General features: G+C 43.7%; 2 protein-coding genes and 1 long non-coding RNA gene across 3 annotated transcripts in view; 1 reads left to right on the forward strand and 2 right to left on the reverse strand.

The window, feature by feature from the left end:
• The window catches only part of LOC143716529 (uncharacterized), a 204,952-nt gene that overhangs the window by 64,783 nt on the left and 121,701 nt on the right, over positions 1-18,468 (reverse strand). The window lies entirely within an intron of this gene.
• Positions 7,139-7,715, reverse strand: LOC143715504 (uncharacterized). The gene is made up of 2 exons (XR_013195778.1): positions 7,427-7,715; positions 7,139-7,338 (listed from the first exon to the last, which is right to left on the reverse strand). It is a non-coding gene; the product is annotated as an uncharacterized LOC143715504 (long non-coding RNA).
• LOC143715439 (uncharacterized) overlaps positions 8,657-18,468 on the forward strand; it is a 266,032-nt gene continuing 256,220 nt past the window's right edge. Inside the window, exon 1 of the mRNA XM_077207238.1 lies at positions 8,657-8,973. The gene's annotated coding sequence lies outside the window, so the exon portion shown is untranslated. The remainder of the gene's footprint in view (positions 8,974-18,468) is intronic.

An 18,468-nucleotide genomic window follows, 5' to 3' on the forward strand; every position in this document is an offset into this window, starting at 1 on the left:
AAAGTAACCGGAGACGTTCCCTATCAAGGCTACGGAACTTCGACATTACGGATGTCGTATATGGGAACTGTATAGAATCCCGCCGTGGCAGCCAAACAACCACTGACAACAGACCCAATACGAAGACTGCCCCCCCAGTATGCAAGCATCTGATAGGTCGAGATTGACCAATAGCGAACCTCTAACCTCTGATAGGCCCAAAGGGACCAATCACAAGCTCACAAAACACTGCCAGAATTTGCATATCCCGAGCAGTATAACCGGGGGAAATTTGCACTGTCGAAAAACAGGGCAATAACCACAGTAAGAGAAGGCCAACGCATAACGGTGACAACAGTACAAACACACAATATAGCACACAGAACAACTCATAAGCAAAGCGCAGAGCAGCTCTATACAATGCTGTGTGTGTAATCAACTCACCGAAAGCACTCGAGACGCTACAGATGGCAAATCCAGCTTGTAAAACCTGGCAAACGTGTTCTGAGAAGACCAGCCAGCCGCCAGACATAAATCCTGAATAGACATACCCTTAGTCCAAGCCCACGAGGAGGCAATCGCTCTAGTCGAATGGGCCTTGACGTTAAGGGGGCATTCTTGCCCCAGACAATCATAAGCCAAAACAATAGCGTCCACAATCCAGTGAGCAAGCCTCTGTTTAGAGACCCCCCGTCCCTTGTTGCACCCACCAAAGCACACAAACAGCTGGTCCGATTGTCGAAAAACGGCCGAGCGAGAAATCTATTCTCTGAGCGCTATGACTGGGCAAACAGCACTCTGAGCAACCGAATCCTGCGAGGTTGATGGCTCAGTGGACAAGGCAGGGAGAGAAACAATCTGCGCTCTGAACGGGGTGTTGAGCGACTTAGGAACGTAACCCGGCCTCGGTCTGAGAATTACATTACAGTTTCCCGGTCCAAAGCGAATACAATCTTCACTTACAGAGAAAGCCTGTAAATCCCCAACCCGCTTCGCTGAAGCGAGAGCGAGAAGCAGTGCTGTTTTGATTGATAGCTCTTTAATGGCAATCGAAGCTAAGGGCTCGAAAGGCGGTCGCGACAAAGCCTCTAAGACCAACGTTAAATCCCACGGCGGCACCGAAGGCGGCCGTGTAGGGCATAATCTCCTAGCTCCCTTGAGGAACCGTGTCACCGACGCATGTCTACCGATAGACTGTCCGTCAATAGGGGGGTGAAACTCGGCAACAGCGGCCACATATACCTTCAGAGTGGATGGTAGGCTCCCTTCATCCATCCTGTACTGAAGGAAGCGTAGAATATCCGACACAGAGCTGTTCCCTGGGTCTATACCGACATCCTGACACCATTTTGAGAATACACCCCACTTCAGAGCATACAGGCGCCTGGTGGACGGGGCTCCCGCCTCCGCGATGGTATTCAAAACTCGCGAGTGCAGCGCGTCCCCCCCGCTCAGCGACCCTGCAGCGGCCATACATGGAGGCTCCACAGCCCGGGGTTGGGATGCCAGATCGTTCCGCTCGCCTGAGACAGAAGGTCCGTCCTGAGTGGAATCTCCCATGGCTGTCCTGCCAGTAACTCTACCAAATCCGCGAACCAGGGCTGATTCGGCCAGTTCGGGGCTACCAGAGTCACCGCCGCCTTGTCCTCCCTGATTTTGCACAACACCATGGGCAAAATTTTTTTCGGGGGAAAAGCATAGAGACGAACTCTCGGCCATCGCGCAGTCAGCGCGTCCACCTCCCGGGGGGAACGAGACAGTGAGAAGAACATCTGACAATGCGCGTTCTCGCTCGTCGCAAAGAGGTCGACCTCCGCTCTGCCGAAACGATTCCATATCAGCTGAACCGTCCCGGGGTGAAGCCTCCACTCCGCTTGGGGAATCCCACTTCTCGAGAGCATATCCGCCCCGCGATTCAGAACGCCGGGGATGTGAGCCGCTCTCAGCGAGAGGAAAAACCGGTCCGCCCATAGTAGAAGGGATTCCGCCTGCCTGAATAGGGCTCTGGAATGTACACCGCCTTGGCGATTTATGTACGAGACCACGGAAGTGTTGTCGGTCCGAATCAACACATGCTGTTGCTCCAGCCGAGACCGGAAGGCTTTTAGAGCTAGAGAGGCCGCTTCTAGTTCCAGACGATTTATGTGCTACTCCATCTGCTTTCCTGACCACCGACCCGAGGCGGGCTTTCCCAAGCAGACGGCTCCCCATCCGGTGGACGAAGCGTCCGTCAGGACCTCCACGCGCCGCGTCACTATGCCCATAGGGACGCCTGAGCTGAAGAGATCTGGGTTCTTCCACGGGGCCAGGGCGCGGGCGCGGGCGCATCCGCGGGTGACCATAATGCGCTTGTGGCCAGAATACCACTCGCTCGGGAGGACGCGCGTTTTCAGCCAGTGTTGCAGCGGTCTCATATGCAGCAGCCCCAGATGACACACCGAAGAAGCCGCTGCCATCCGTCCCAGTAGCCTCTGAAACTCTTTCAGTGGGACAAGCCTGCCAGGTCTGAAGAGACCGAGAGAAGAACTCAGAGCCTCCGCTCGCTCGGGGGAGAGGCGCGCTCTCATTCTCTCCGAATCCAAGCACACTCCCAGGAATGTTGTAGTCTGGCTCGGTGTGAGGACACTTTTCTGGACGTTCACCCTCAAACCGAGCATCTCCAAGTGTCGAAGGAGGGGTTCCACATGGCTGACCAGCATTTCTCTCGACTGCGCGAGAACCAGCCAGTCGTCCAGATAGTTCAAGACGCGCGTCCCGCTCGACCTGAGGGGTGAAAGTGCCGCGTCCACGCATTTCGAAAATGTTCGGGGAGCTAGGGCTAGTCCAAACGGGAGCACCGTATATTGGTACACCGAATTCTCGAACGCAAACCTCAGGAATCGCCTGTAACGTTTTACTATCTGGATATGAAAGTAAGCGTCCTTTAAATCCACTGAAGCGAACCAACCCCGGGGCGAATTTGCGCCAGGATTTGCTTCAGAGTAGTCATCCTGAAAGCGCGCTTGTGAAGCGTTCTGTTGACGGGTCTCAGATCCAGAATGGGGCGGAGACCCCCTCCCTTCTTCGGCACAACGAAGTAGCGGCTGTAGAATCCGCTCTCCCGCTCCCTCGGGGGAACCGGTTCTATAGCCTTCTTTTCGAGCAAGTTGCACACTTCTTGCCTCAGCACATGAGCGTTTTGGGGCAAAGTTAATGACTGAATTACGCCGCAGAAGCGGGGTGGTCTGCGTTTGAACTGAAGTGTGTACCCGCGCCGAATTATATTCAACACCCACGGCGAAATGCCCGGAATAGCTTCCCACGCTGCCTGAAAGCGACTGAGCGTGGGCTGATCTAAACCTGCGGTCATCGCCGCCGCGGTCATCGCCGCTATGCGAGGGCTGGGAATATTTATTGACCGTGACTCTGCGCTGCTCGAAGGCAGGGCGGGTAACACAGTGTGTGGTGCAAGAGGAGAAAAAAGCTCTGTTTGTGAAGTAGTGATCTGCTTTATTTTTGAAACAACATTGACAACATTCACACAACAACTGCACGTGTCGCTCGCGGAACGCTGAGGGACCAAGTGCATTAGAGCGCGCCGCTTGGACGCGGGGCCGACCTGGCGCTCTCTTCTCCTCTTGCCCGAGCGGTCAGGACGACTGCTTGGGCCTCGCAGGGGACGCGGTGGGCTTTCTGCGCGGGCTCCTCTGCGTCCTCTTGCTACCCGCTCCCTGCCACTGGTCGCTACGGCCTCTACGAGCATCCGGTCCCGGGCGGGGCGCTGTTTGTCTTCTAGCCGCGGCCTGAGGTTGGCGGCCCGAGGCGGAAGACGAGCGGGAGCGAGGCTGCGGCTGCGGCTGCGGAGGCGGTGGCGCCCTCCGAGGAATCACGTGGCTCATAGCCTTCGCCTTCTTCTGCGTCTCGGAGTAACGCTCGGTGACTTTCTCCACGGCGTCTCCGAACAGGCCTGCAGGGGAGATCGGTGCGTTCAGCAGCGTCTTCCTATCGGCCTCCTGGACATCCGACAGGGTGAGCCACAGATGTCTGTGGAGGACCACCAGGAACCCCATCGAACGTCCGATCGCCTGGGCAGAACGCTTCGTGGCCAGGAGCGCGAGGTCCGTGGCCGAACGGAGATCTCGGATGGCGTCAGCGTCAATAGAGGCGGCGTCATCCAAAGACTTGAGCTGCTTAGCCTGCAGCACTTGGAGAACGGCCATGGCATGCAACGCGGAAACCGCCTCCCCCGCGGCACCGTAGGCCTTGTTGGCTTGGTGGGCCGTAAATCTGCAGGCTCGGGACGGCAGGCTGCGGTCCGAGCCCAGGGCGGGAGCAAACGGGCAGAGGTGCGCGGCGACGGTCTCCTCGACGGGGGGGATGCGGAGGTAGCCATGGTCCCCCGCCTCGTCCACGGGGGCAAACATGGCCAGAGTGGAAGTGAAAGTGCGCGGCGATTGCGGGGCCACCCACGACTTCACCACGTGCTCATGCACGTCCGGAAAAAACGGTGTTCCTCTTTTCGAAGCGGCCTGACGGCGGCTCGATTGGAGGAACCACGTATCCAGCTTGCTCTTAGAAGGTTCATCGGGAGCCTTCCACGAGAGGTCCAGTTCCTCGACGGCCTTCGAGAGGATACGGAAGAGCTCGTCCTGCAGGTGCGCCGGGGTCTCTTGCTCCGCGGCCGCCCGCGGTGCGGCCTGCTCTGCACCCCAGTCGTTCTCGGAGGCAGACAGAGACATGGAGTCGTCTTCCTCACTCGCCCCGAAGGAAACGAAGTCAGCGACCTCGCGAGGGGGCTGGAAGGTGGGGTCGGGAAAGCTCACCGGGGGACGAACCTCGACTCCGCGGTTGGGGGGGGCTACCAGCGGCTCAATGGCGGCGGTAGACCCGATCCCCGCTGCTGCGCGAGCCTCTTCCCTCCTGGCTTTGAGAGTTCGAAGAGGCATGTCCGCGCAGAGGTCGCAGGACCCTTCGTCCCTGAGGGCTGACTCAGCATGGGCCAGCCCCATACACGCGATGCAGAACAGGTGCGTGTCGGGGGGCACGATGGGGCCCGAACACAGGTTGCAGATAGTTGCCATCGGATGCAGGAGACAGTGCAAGTATCTCGGCGCAACTTCAACGACGGCTAAATTATAGGTTGTTAGTGGAGTATAGCTTTCTAGCACACGATTTGAGCGTGAAGAGAGAGATTCTGAAGAGGAATTGACGCTGCACTTGCTTATTACTGCTACAAGGTGTCAGTATTTGCATATTTTGCGTCAATTGGCCAGCTCTGCTGGCGTTAGCCTATAAGATTTCAGCAGAAGTGAAGGATGAGAGGAGTTCCCATATACGACATCCGTAATGTCGAAGTTCCGTAGCCTTGATAGGGAACCACTTTTCCTGGTTCGGAGCTGGTGCTTTGCGTGTGGAAAACCAAAGAACCGAATTGAAACTAGGCTCTGGCTCCGAACCAGCACCAGCTCTGCCTTGGTGGAAAAGGGGTAAATAGTTCCAAACAAATCTGCGTTGCCAATGATTTTAAAGCGGGGCAGACAGCAGCAGCTGAATTTGCAGCAATTATCGGTAAATATTGACGCATGATGTACATTGATTTTTACGTTGACACTTAAATGGCTTGCATATAATAGCATATTTTTTTCTGGGGAGTAGCAGAAACGGCATTAATACGTTTTTGTGTTTATTTTTGGAGGGAAATGAGGTGCTCCCATAACGTAGAATACATTTACAGCACAGCAACACCATTTGCAGCAAATTTCTGTAAATATGATGGAGACGGCATTAACGTTAACAGTGTGGTCAGTTGAAATGAAATTGGAGATATGTTTACTGATACTGACTGGAATAATTCATAACATTAACGTTATTGTTAACGGGATTCATTTCAGTATACATTTACATACTGTACACAGTACATAGTATGCATTTTGTGTGTGTTCTGATAAATGGTTTGATATATATTGTATATATATCAATATATATATATATATATATATATATATATATATTATGACAATTTAAAATAACTATTTTCTATTTTAATATATTTTAAAATCTCATTTATTCTTGTGATCAAAGCTGAATTTCCAGCATCATTACTCCAGTCTTCAGTGTCACATGATCCTTCAGAAATCATTAATATGTGGATCTGATGCTCAAAAAACATTAATTATTATTATCAATGCTGAAAACAGTGGCGTACAATTTATTTCAGGATTTTTTGATGAATAGAAAGTTCAAAAGAAGTGTTTATTTGAAATAGGATCTTTTGTAACATTATAAATGTCTTTACTTTAACTTTTGATCAATTTAATCAATCCTTTAAATTCATCTCTTATTCATCCTGAATAAAAGTATTGATTTATTTTATTTCTTTCCCCCCAAAAATAAAATAGAAATTCCTCCTCACCCCAAAATTTTGAACGGTAGTGTTTAATGTTACAAAAGCTTTCTATTTTGGATAAATGCTGTTCTTTTGAACTTTCTATGCATTATATAATCCTGAAATAAAAATGTAAATAACTTTTTTCAACATGGATAATAATGAGAAATATTTCTTGAGCATCAAATCATCATATTATACTGATTTCTGAAGGATCATGTGACACTGAAGACTGGAGTAATGATACTGAAAATTCAGCTTTGATCACAGGACTAAATTGCACTTAACTAATATATATAACTATATATATATATATATATATATATATATATATACACAAATATGCATCTACATACTCACATAGAAACAGTTGTTTTAAATTGCAATAATATTTCACAATATTACTGTTTTTTTCTTGTATTTTTAATCAAATAAATGCAACTTTGGTGAGCAGAAGAGACTTCTTTTAGAAACATTAAAAATCTTACCGATCCAAAACTTTTGACTGTTTGTTCTTTAAACTTTTATGTCAATAAAGCCGTTTCAATTTAATTTATTTTTTTGTGTTTTGAATTTTGGAGGGAACGGGGACTGCTCCCATAAGGTATAATACATTTACAGTATTTACTGTATATATTTTTCTCATGCTTCTATGGTGTAATTAATAACATCCTTATGTTATGTTAAAATACATTCACATAAACCTGCACAACAAGCAAATATCAATTAAAGCTGCTCAGTTTAAGTCAAGAAAGAAGTTTGGTCAACAGTAAAAAAAATATATAAGGCAACCAATTGCATTCAACAAAACATTTAATTATATATTATATCTAGGGAGAGGGTAGGTAAGTTTTCCTTGAATGTTCTGTCTTCAAAGAAACTTGTTCGACTTCCTACAGGGAGAGAAAGATAGCAGAAAGCCGGCCAGAAAAGGAATACAAGTGTTCGCAATAGCCATTACATTCTGTCCCCGAAGCTGTTGACCTGGACACCTGCTGGTGAATCGAGAATCAGTCAAATGCTTAGCCATACACTGATAACAAAAGCATTCAAACTCCACGCAATAAGTAATACTATAGTTACTTGTATTTGTGTGTGAGAGCATTCCCCTGCCAGAAGCAGAGCGTGTCCTAGGCCCAGAGGAGACCGGGTCTTGAAGAAAAGCCTGTTGCTGTTGGAGAGAACTGGTAGTGGTAGAGAAAGGAAACGGTGTTAAAGTTAATACATTGAAGGACAGATTAAATACACATTTAAAGCCTATGTTTCCTAAACATTTTCATGAGGTTGAGAGTACACACCTACAGTTAGGTCAATACCTACTTGGACATTTGTCATGATTTCTGTTATTTTGACTCTACTCCTGTACATAATTTGAAATTAAATGAGAACAAGAATATCTATATAAAAACCACTATTGTTATTCAAATTGCTATTCTAACACAACAACATTATGGAAGAAGATGGATGATTATTTTGCTCATCTGACAAATTATGCAAATTAGGGAAAAGATAATTTTATATTTTTATTGCATTATGATACCATATAAAGCTCAGCCATACATTCTGCTTTTCTATGATGTTCAGGATTTTTTATACTGTCATAGAGGTGGAAATTCATTTTCACGTTAGGTATTATTTGTGCGGGTGCTACTGTACTTATTTGCTTTATATCCAGATGTATTTCTAATATTCTGACCACCTCATGTATGTAAATAGGGTTAACAAAAAAACTCTGAATACAATGTAGTGCAACATCACATTTAACTATGACCTCTCTGACTGGTAGCTAACGTTAGTGAAGTGTTGGTCACGTAAGCTGCAATTATCTATTATCTTCCAATAAACATTAACTACAGTTGGCTACATAAATTACAACTACTGACTAGATTGATGAGAGCGCGGCTAATGCGTTCAAATATAAAAAATACAGTAATTTCATGAACTTAACAGCGAGCGTAGTTCGGAAACACTGAAAATGAATGGGGATCAGTGTTTGGAACTATATCGGCTGCTCCACGACACGCGTTACTTCCGCATTCCAAAGTTCATATGGCGGTCTATGGGAGTGTCGTAACTCTGTTTTTCAACGGCTCCAGATGGTTCTCACTGCGGAACATGAAATCCACGGGGAGGAGTCGGATCCAGATCCAACTCCTCCCACCTTACATCCACCTAAAAACCTAGCCAACTCCGCCCCCTGATCCCTAAACACACCCCTAATCCCTAAACCCAACCCTAATCCTACCCATGGATCTTGATCCGACTCCTCCCCGTGGATCTCATGTACTGCATTGAGGTGCTACTGGACTCCTTTCGTGACGTAAGGGCGCTTTGACCGTCGAGGAAGAAGTCTGCTGCGGAACTCGCATCTGTGCGCATCGAGGGCGCTCGCGAGCACCCTTCTAAGACTTAAAATGACAAATGGGACACGCTGCGGTCTCGCCGATTTTACGGACACGCGCATGCGGCAGCCATTGTAAAACAACAACACCGAAGTGCATGATGTGTGCCATTTGGGACAAGAGCTGAAACTTTAACCAGTTGAGGCTGAAAGTGACGCTGTTAACGATCATGAATGAAGGACAAATGTGGAATATTTTCTTCGGATGCCGTATATTTCCAGTCTGCAGGTGAGACATGTTTCCAGATTACAGAGTTGAACGTTAACCAGCTCCAGAGTTTTCGTGTTTAAGTAACGTTAATAATGTGATGAAATGTGACCCTGGATGGCAAAACCAGTCATATGGGTCATATTTTTTTTATACATTTTTATACATCACATGAAAGCTGAATAAAAGCTTTCCGTTGATGTATGGTTTGTTAGGATAGGACAATATTTGGCCTATATAGAGTTACAACTATTTGAAAATCTGGAGTCTGAGGGTGCAAAAAAATCGAAACATTGAGAAAATCGCCTTTAAAATTGTTCATTTATGTTCGCGATTGTGCTGCATTCACTCAGAAAATTAATATTTTATACATTTTCGGTAGGACATTTACAAAATATTTTCACGGAACATGATCTTTACTTAATATCCTAATGATTTTTGGCATTTAAAGAAAAATTTATAATTTTGACAAATATACCCGTGCTACTTAAGACTGGTTTTGTGATCCAGGGTCACAAATGTGTTGTGTGTCCTGGTTTATTTTTAATTAGAGTGTAATAATATGTTGGCAGAGAGTTTTTCCACAGATTCTGTTTTAGTCTATTGACACCAATTAAATGTGCTTAATGTGCCACTTTACAGAAGATCTCAGACATCACCATAATAACTGAGTTGAAAACAGGGAAATATTAAAGACAAAGAGGCTTTTCAGCAGCTCAGTTAAACATGATGGCCCTGTTGTTTCTCTGTCTTTGGACAAGAATTAAACAAACCTTGTTTTAAATGCAACTGCATCCAATTCTTTATATCAGAAAACAGACATGTTCAATTAATTTAAATGTATGTGAAGTAACTTCTCTTTGAAGTTACTTAAAGGTAAGTAAAGATCTCCCCTTTTTGCTGTAGATGAAATGGTTAAACTTCTGTTTTCACGCAGGGAGGGCAAAACACTGAGTTTAGGGCAATCCGTTCGAAGTTCTGCCAGTCAGAGAAAAAAACCCAGACAGTATCTGGTGTGACCACCATTTGCCTCACGCAGTGCAACACATCTCCTTCACATAGAGTTGATCAGGTTGTTGATTGTGGCTGAGATAGAAATGTAAACAAGAGTAGACCATATATGAAAAGTTATTAGCGCATGTCGTGTCCCAGCAAACAAGGGACGTCCCCCAGACTTTTCAAACGTCCTCTTGAACGTCCGGAGGACGTCTTCGCGAAGGTCCGTGGGACATCAAGCGGACCCTACACGGGGACGTTCGCACAGGCCATTTAGGGGACGTTCTGGGGACCTTTTTTTGTTAGCTGGGGTGATTGATGTCCAGTGTCGCCAGCTGAGCAGAAATACATTTATAATTGTGTTTCTCTTGGTCCCCTCAAAGTTACGTTGGATTTTGTCCTCGGCGTAAAGATTAAGAGCTTCATCTATCTCTGTTTCCCATGTTCGTAGAATTAGTTGGTGAGGTAAATATATAGGCTGTAATTGGTGTGCTTGGAAAAGCTTTTTTAAATATGGCGGGTGCTGGGCTGCGTTCCAGTCCAAAATTGACATGCCCTTCACTCGCCAACTTCCCTCCGTCTCGTTCACTCAGATGTGCGTCATTGCTTACGTTGCACGAGTGTCCACTTCTGGCGGAAACTGCAATGGGCTGAACGGAGTTGATTTATTATTTACAATTTTTTTCCCATAAGAATTTGTTTAATGCAGCATCCAAATATATATATATATAGGTGTGTTTGGGTTGTTTTATATTTAAAAAAAAATCTAATTAATATATCATAGAGATATTTGTGGTGGTGGTGATTAGACGAGATCGGCGGTGATGTCACAATCGTGTTGCATTGTGGTATATGGAACTGCCTGAAGTGTACATATGAAGTAGACTCGCTCCCTCGGTCAAAATTGAGGGAACGAGTGTCTGTCCATAAACTTCCCTCGTCCACTTCACGTAGTGGAATGCACTTCAAAATGGCGGCAGGGATTCCCCCGAGGGGAAGTGCTTAGGGAAGTTCGCAAGTGCATGTCTAAAAGTGGACTGGAACGCAGCAATGGTGTCTAACATCACGGATAGTTCTTATAGTGCTGGTTTAGACCGACTCTGAAGTAGGAGCTAAATTAGTTCCTCGAAAAGGAGTTCCTAGAACTAAAATCGTTCCTAGTTCCTGCGGTGCGAACGCATCAAAATCCGGGTACTTTAGCCAATAGTTCTAGGAACTATGAAAAGGTTCCTCCAGTGCGAAAGCCCCTTCTGTCTTTAGTTCAGAGGTGGCTGTTTCTCCTCCTCTAAAATTAATAAATTACATGTTATCTGTGCTCTCTTAACTTTTCTGCTCTAATAGAGTACAATTTGGAAATTATAAAAAAAAAAAAAAAAGAATACAAAACATTTTACACAATTTCATTCAAGTCATCTTCTGAGTTATGAACAGAAACGCACACTGGTACCATGCAAGGCTCACTTTCAATCAACCATTCAATAGTTATAACAATTGCATTAATTAGTATATAATTATATAAACATTGCGGGTGTAACGATACACAAAACTGACGTTTAGTTTTTTCCACGGTTTTGACGTCTCGGTTCGGTTCGGTTTAGAAAGCGATTTTTTTTAAACAGTTGTTTAATGGGAGGAGGCACGTGACCTGTGAGCATGATGGCAGCATAGTGTTCTGACTCCGCAAACCCTACCCATTTTAATTTATATATTTAGTTTTTTTCGCTAATTGCTCGACACTGTTTTATGTTTTGACTTTGGGCATCGACATTATGACTTCTCGTCAAGCAAAATCGGCCAGCAAGCAAGCTCAGCGTGACCAAGTGCACGAGGCAGAAAAGATGGAAGATTCGCTCGCCGCCATGATTGCCTCTGCTATGGAGAAACAGCAGCAGTTTATTGAAGCGCAGTTCAAAACGTTGCAAGACAGGCTAGATAATATCCAGTCGGAGCTTTCCAGCTGCTCTAATGGGGTTAGAGAACTGCGCGATCGATATTCCAGTCTGAACAGCCGGGTCGGCAAAGTGGAGTAAAATTACGACAAATCTGCCGCCAGATTTACGACCTTGGAGGAAAAGATCGCTGATTTGGAGGACCGGGGACGCAGGGATAATGTTCGTATTATGAATCTCCCGGAAGACGTGGAAACCACGAATCTTACGACATACATCTCGGGATCTTCACCTGTGGATGGGAAAGACGTCAGATTTGCCGCGGACTATAGTGCGTTCACTGTGATCCGACGCCGTTCCTTCATGGAGGTAACCAATAAGTCTCAGAAAATGGACTTTCAGACCTTTTTGATGTACCCCGCACAGCTGAAGTTAATGCGAGGTTCGACTCAGCACATTTTCAAGTCCCCTTTGGAGTTTGAGGACTTTCTGAATGGTTTGGCCACACAGGAGAATGAGGAAGCGTAAAGTGATATTACTTTAAAATCTGTAGAGGTCTTCCTCCCTCTCTTTCTTCATTTGTTTGTTCTTTCAGATTGATTGTCCAGCGTAAACTGAAGGTCACAATCTGTCCTTTAGGATAAACTCATCTGTAAATTTCATTCATTAACACTAATAATGGGTGGGGGCGGGGACATTGTGTCTGCCGCCTTTCCCGGGGTCACGTTGTTCATAAGGTGGTTTCACTCGATTTTTCTTTTCTTTTTCTTTGTATCATTACTTTTCCTTTTTAGTGGATGCTCTGTTAGGGGGTTATTTGTTGTGTTTGGGGAAATTGGGTGTTCTTGTGGGTTTTGGCGACCAGGGTGGGTGGGTATTTCTCCCTTTAAAGAGTATATATGGCTGTGATGCATTCTCTTTATTGTTCTATGCCCAGGTAATTGTTATCTTGGCCTCTTTATGTTATTTTATTGTTCATTTATGGTTACAGAAACGCTTCACATAGTAACCTGGAACATAAATGGGCTGAATGTCCCATTAAACATACTGCATGTCTGGACTACTTGCATAGGCAGCAGGTTGATCTGGCATTTATTCAAGAATCACATTTAAGAAAATAAGATGTTCAGAGGTTTTCTAACAAATTTTATTTTGTAGCTGCCTCATCTTCACTGGATAGTAAATCGAGGGGTACTCTGGTCGTGCTAAAACGAAAGCTTTCATTTAATATTCTAGAAAGATATAGCTGTGAAGAAGGCAGAGTATCATACATTAAAACAGTTATCACGGGTAAGAATTTTGCATTTATTTCAATTTATGCTCCTCTTCATTTTGACCGCAATTTTTTTTCTGCACTCACTACAACATTACTGCGCATTCAAGATTGATTTCTTCTCATCGGTGCAGATATGAACGCGGTAGTTGATGTCTCTCTTGATCGTTCTTGTGTGCAGAATAATTCAGGGTCATCTTTATCATCTATTGAATTATGTAAATTTATGTCTGATCTTAGTCTAATTGATATATACCGCACTTTTTATCCTACAAAAAGACAGTATACCTTTTATTCGGCCAGACATAAAAGCTATTCTAGATTGGATTATATACTGATATCTCATGCTGCACACTCAGTAGTACACATTGTTGATATAAAGTCATGCCCTTTATCTGATCATAATGTGGTCTCAGCTAAAATTTCTCTTGTGTCTACACCTACTAGAGCAGTGGTTCCCAACCTTTTTTGGTCTGAGACCCCCTTTTTCCCAATAAAATATTTTAGGGCCCCCCTTTACATTTAATGATATTATCGCTCTTGTAAGCTTGCAGCAAGGATGACAAAATATGTTGTTTTCAAACAAACGGTATATTTACTATAACCAGATATGTTTATGCTCAAATAATAGCCTATAATATTGAAAATACAATAACAAAAACATCAGTAGGCCCTTTGTAATTTAAAAACGTAAGCCTAGGAGAAGCCTATATATTGGCCCTTATTTGAAATGCAAAACCTGAAAATATTCCCACTGGTGTGTAGGTAAAAAAAGAAGGAATATAGGCTATTACTAAATGACTGCTGTCTGGGGCCTCAATACTTGCAAGTTATTTGTGAGGCTTTATTAATGTGAGGCTTTATTTTTTACGTTTTTGGCGCTTCAGCGAGCGATAATAAACTTGCGTTTATTAACAGAATAATGCGCAGGGCTCGCAAAATTTAAAAATTGCTGGTAGCCCTTCGGGCAGGCACTCTTCAGATTTTGGTAGCCCGAAATGAATTTTACTAGCCCAAATAAAAAGACAATTTTTAATGTAGAAAATTGGTTAGGAGTCAAAACATCAATCAAAAACTTTTTAAAAACACAAATATCAACAATTGGATATAAAATAATCAAATTAGAATCATCAATACAAATATGCCATCTGGTTCTAACTGAACTGAAATTTGTGTGACCAGTGTGGAACATGAATCAGTCTGTGGCTCAGCCCCCAATGAGGGTATGATTAAAAAAGTTAACACTTTAGTTTAGAGTCTAATTCTTACTATTAACAAGTTTCATTAACATGCAGATGGCAGGGTTTTATAATTTCTGAGGTCCCGGATGTGAGGTAGGCTAGTTAGGGGGGTTCGAGATAATTTGTATTTCTCTGATCTACATATCCCAAAAATTGGATAACAACAACTTTAAAAACATGTCATGCAGCTGATTATTTTTCTCTCCTGATGCCAGTGAAGAAAGTAAACATAGGATCAACTGATAGGTTGATGTATGAATCATTTTCTCAGATGCGTTAATTTACTGAAAGCTACTAGGAAAGCTAGGTAGCCTAACTAAGTTTATTAAATGCATTCACAATATATACACATTCATTATTGATCTTATTCCTAACACAGGGCCGTAGACAGGGCTTTATAATCAAAGAGGTCCTAAATTTAAGGTTGTCAGGGGGTTCAAATTTTTTTATTTCTCTGATGTGTGCATTTCAAGACATTTGAAGGACAAAAAAGGATAAGAAATAGCTTTAAAACCATGTCAGTGGCAATAGATTTTTTGTCAATACCTGCTCTCTCCTCATCTCCATCACTCTTTCTTTTTCTCTGTCTCCTCATTTTGCCCTGGTCTCTTCCCCTCCTAAAAATGAACTTTTTTAATTTACTGAAGGCTACAAATTGTATTATATTAATTCTCAACATGTACACATTCATTATTAATCTTGTGCCTAACATGATGCAAACGGCTTTAATGTTTCTTGTCACCTCACAATGACAGTAAACTAATTATTACATTAGGCCTACATGAATCACGTTAGATAAGCCTATTTTCAGTATATTAGTTTGCCTGATTATTTTTGTCATTCGTTTAACATTTATGACCTAAAAAAACTGTCAAATATGAAATGTTTTGTTCAGCTACTTACATCTTATCTCGCACTTGACGGCCATAAACTGAAGCGTCAGTCACTCTGGTAAAATTCGCGCTCAGCAGCTTCTGTGAACATATAGCCCGCCTATTTGATTGGTCATCTTTGATTTGTCATCTCAAATATTCTGACATTGACGAGCAGTGACAGACCAAGGAGGCTAATATGAACACACACACACACACACACACTGTCCTCTTTTTCTGACGTGCACTCTGCTCGCGTGCCGCTGCGGTTTGAAGATTATCGCGCTGAATCTGATTATAACAAGACTGAAGCGAACACGAATTTGTGAAGCTTACACTTAATCACACATTTTTAGGTGGGCGAGGCAGAAGTTTAGGGGAATTTGATTACACTATTTCAGATAGCCCGTCGGGCAGGCCGGTTATGCATTTTGTTAGCCCGACTTGAAAACACAATAGCCCCGGGACGTCGGGCTAGCGATTTTGCGAGCCCTGATGCGTCTTTCGGAAGAACATTGTAGCCGGAACTACTTCTCTCTGTGTACGTCTATGACGAGTCACGCAGGTACTGGGCTACTCCTCAGCGGCAGCGATCCGAACCAGTGTGAAATAGTCCCAATGTAAACACTTATTATAGGTGTACCATAGTGGTTCAGGATAAGACAAAAACACGGATTGATGGAATCATGATGAACTCGCTCATTATATAAATTTTGAACAGGAAAAAGTTAAGGACTTTTATTTAATGCTCATTGCTCCAAACTTTTCAAAATATGACGCGACCCCCCACAGAGCTCGCTGAGGCCCCCTTGTGGGCCGCGACCCCCCTGTTGGGAACCACTGTACTAGAGCATCTCGTTGGCGTTTTAATACCACAATACTACAAAATAAAGATTTCTGTGCAATGCTCAAAAAAGAGTTGAGATGGTTTATAGATATAAATACTGGTTCGGTGGATGATCCTTGCTTTCTCTGGGACGCTATTAAGGGTTGCATACGGTCGTGTTCTATTTCTTTTGCTTCCCAATTAAATAAATCTAGATTGAGGGAAATAGGCACACTCGAGACAAAAATAATAGGCTGGAGAATCTTCAGCAAATTTGTCACACTGAGGATGTTCAGAAAGAAATAAAGATGGAACTCACATCACGGTTACGGCATAGAGCTGAGTTTATAATGCACAAAGTTAGAAGAACTTATTTCAATGGCGCTAAACCAAGTCACCTTTTAGCTCTTAGATTAAGGAATGATGAAAAATATTCAAATATTATGGCAATTCAATCTTCTAGCGGTTTGATAAGTGAACCCAAAGGTATAAATCAAGAGTTTAAAGATTTCTATCAGAACTTATATAGGCTGGATTTGGTTTTCAGTGAGACTCTGTGTGATAACCTTTTTCAAGACTTGACTCTAACATCTCTCTCTGAAGCAGAGGCTTCATCTTTGGACTCTCTTATTTCATTAGAAGAGTTAAAAGATTCTCTTGTACATATGAAGAGGGGTAAGTCTCCAGGATGGGATGGAATCCCGCCTGAACTATACCTTTCTTTCTGGGATGAGCTGGGACAGCCTTTGTTGAATATGATTCTTTATTCTATTCAGGTGGGTTCATTTAATAATAGTGCAAATATGGCCATTATTACTCTGTTACCAAAGCCTAATAAAGATTTGACTCAGTGCGGAAATTATAGACCTTTGTCTCTGTTAAACTGTGATGTGGAACTGTTCGTCAAAGTTTTGGCCTCCTGCTTAGATTCACTTATGACTAAATTGGTGCATAATGACCAGACTGGTTTCATTAAATCTCGTCTTGCAGCTGATAACATTCGCCGGTTATTGCATATTATACACATGATAGGGCTCGGCGATATGGCTTACAAAAAATCTCAGATTTTTTCACACCAAACCCGATTTTCGATTTGAATCGATTTTTTTTTATTTCAATTTAAAAACAAACTCCAACCGACAAAGAAATTGCTCAAAACAAATATACTCTTTATTTTGTTCTGATTTTCCCTTATGCAGTTTAATCTAAATGTCCCCTTGGGGCATAAGTGTAACATGAAAAAAGCCTCAAAACATGCTTGTAAACGAGATGGCAGGCCCTGCCATTGTAAACAGTGAAAATGTAGCGAGCTTATCAGTTTTCTAATAATTTCAAACTTACAGTGACACAATGCACCTTCAAAATAAGAATATTAATGTTAAATGTTAAAATATAAATAAAAAATAAAATTTGATAAAACAATTTTGGTCAAATAAATGTAACAAAAAACAGTGGTATTCATAAAGTGCAAACACAACTTTCAACAGTTGTTCTGAATCCCTGAACTTGTAAACAAAATGAAACATCTGCATCCATTACTTTAGTTTCAACATTCTTCTTTTATGCATTTTTAGCCAGGAAGACAAGCCTGTCTACTACCTCTGGCTTGAGGCATGCCCGGTTACATGTAACAATTCCCCCTCCCACACTGAAAAGCCTCTCTGATGGGGCACTTGTAGCAGGGACAGACAAGTATTTTTTGGCCAGATTACTGAGCCTTGGGAAGTTTGGTTCGTGACGTTTCCACCACTGAAGTGGATCAGTGTCTGGGTCAAACTCAGGGGTCAGTAGGTAGGTTGCCAGCTCTGTCTCTACTTTCACTTCCTCTGGTTGTTGAGAAGATGGCTCTGGCACATTCTTCTTGAAGAAAGCAGCTAAAGTCATTTTCTTCTTGGGCAGAGGATGTGCTTCTCTTTGGCACACCTGCACAGCTGGACCAGGCTGCTGAGACGTACTTTTTTCAGCAGGCAGCAGAGACATCAGCTCAGTGACAGCTCTTTTCTTGATTTGTTCCACCTTCTCGGGGTCAATGTATGTTGTACGGAATCTGGGGTCCATCAGTGAGGACATGTCCAAGAGTTCATTCTTCACAGGGTCGCTGTATTTGTCATCAAGATACTCCATAATGTTTCTTTTTATTGTTTTAGTGAGTTCGGTGTCTTCCACCTCTGGCTGTAGGAGATTGTTTTTGAACAAATGCAGTACCGGTTTAATGTAGGAGACACTGACATAAGCCTCCCCGGACAGGGCGTCTGTAAATTCTTGGAGTGGGTTGATTGCTTTATTTACGGACTCTAAAACCTCAATATCTTGCCAAGTGGGGACAAGATGACGCCATTTCTTGTCGGACCCCAGGACACGGACTATGGCCTTCTCCTGTTCGAGAAATCTCTCCATCATTTTTTGACGTGAACCCCAT

Source organism: Siphateles boraxobius, unplaced genomic scaffold (assembly GCF_051911475.1).
Source record: "Siphateles boraxobius isolate OS27281-9 unplaced genomic scaffold, OSU_SipBor_1 6, whole genome shotgun sequence".
Classification (NCBI taxonomy): Eukaryota; Metazoa; Chordata; class Actinopteri; order Cypriniformes; family Leuciscidae; genus Siphateles; species Siphateles boraxobius.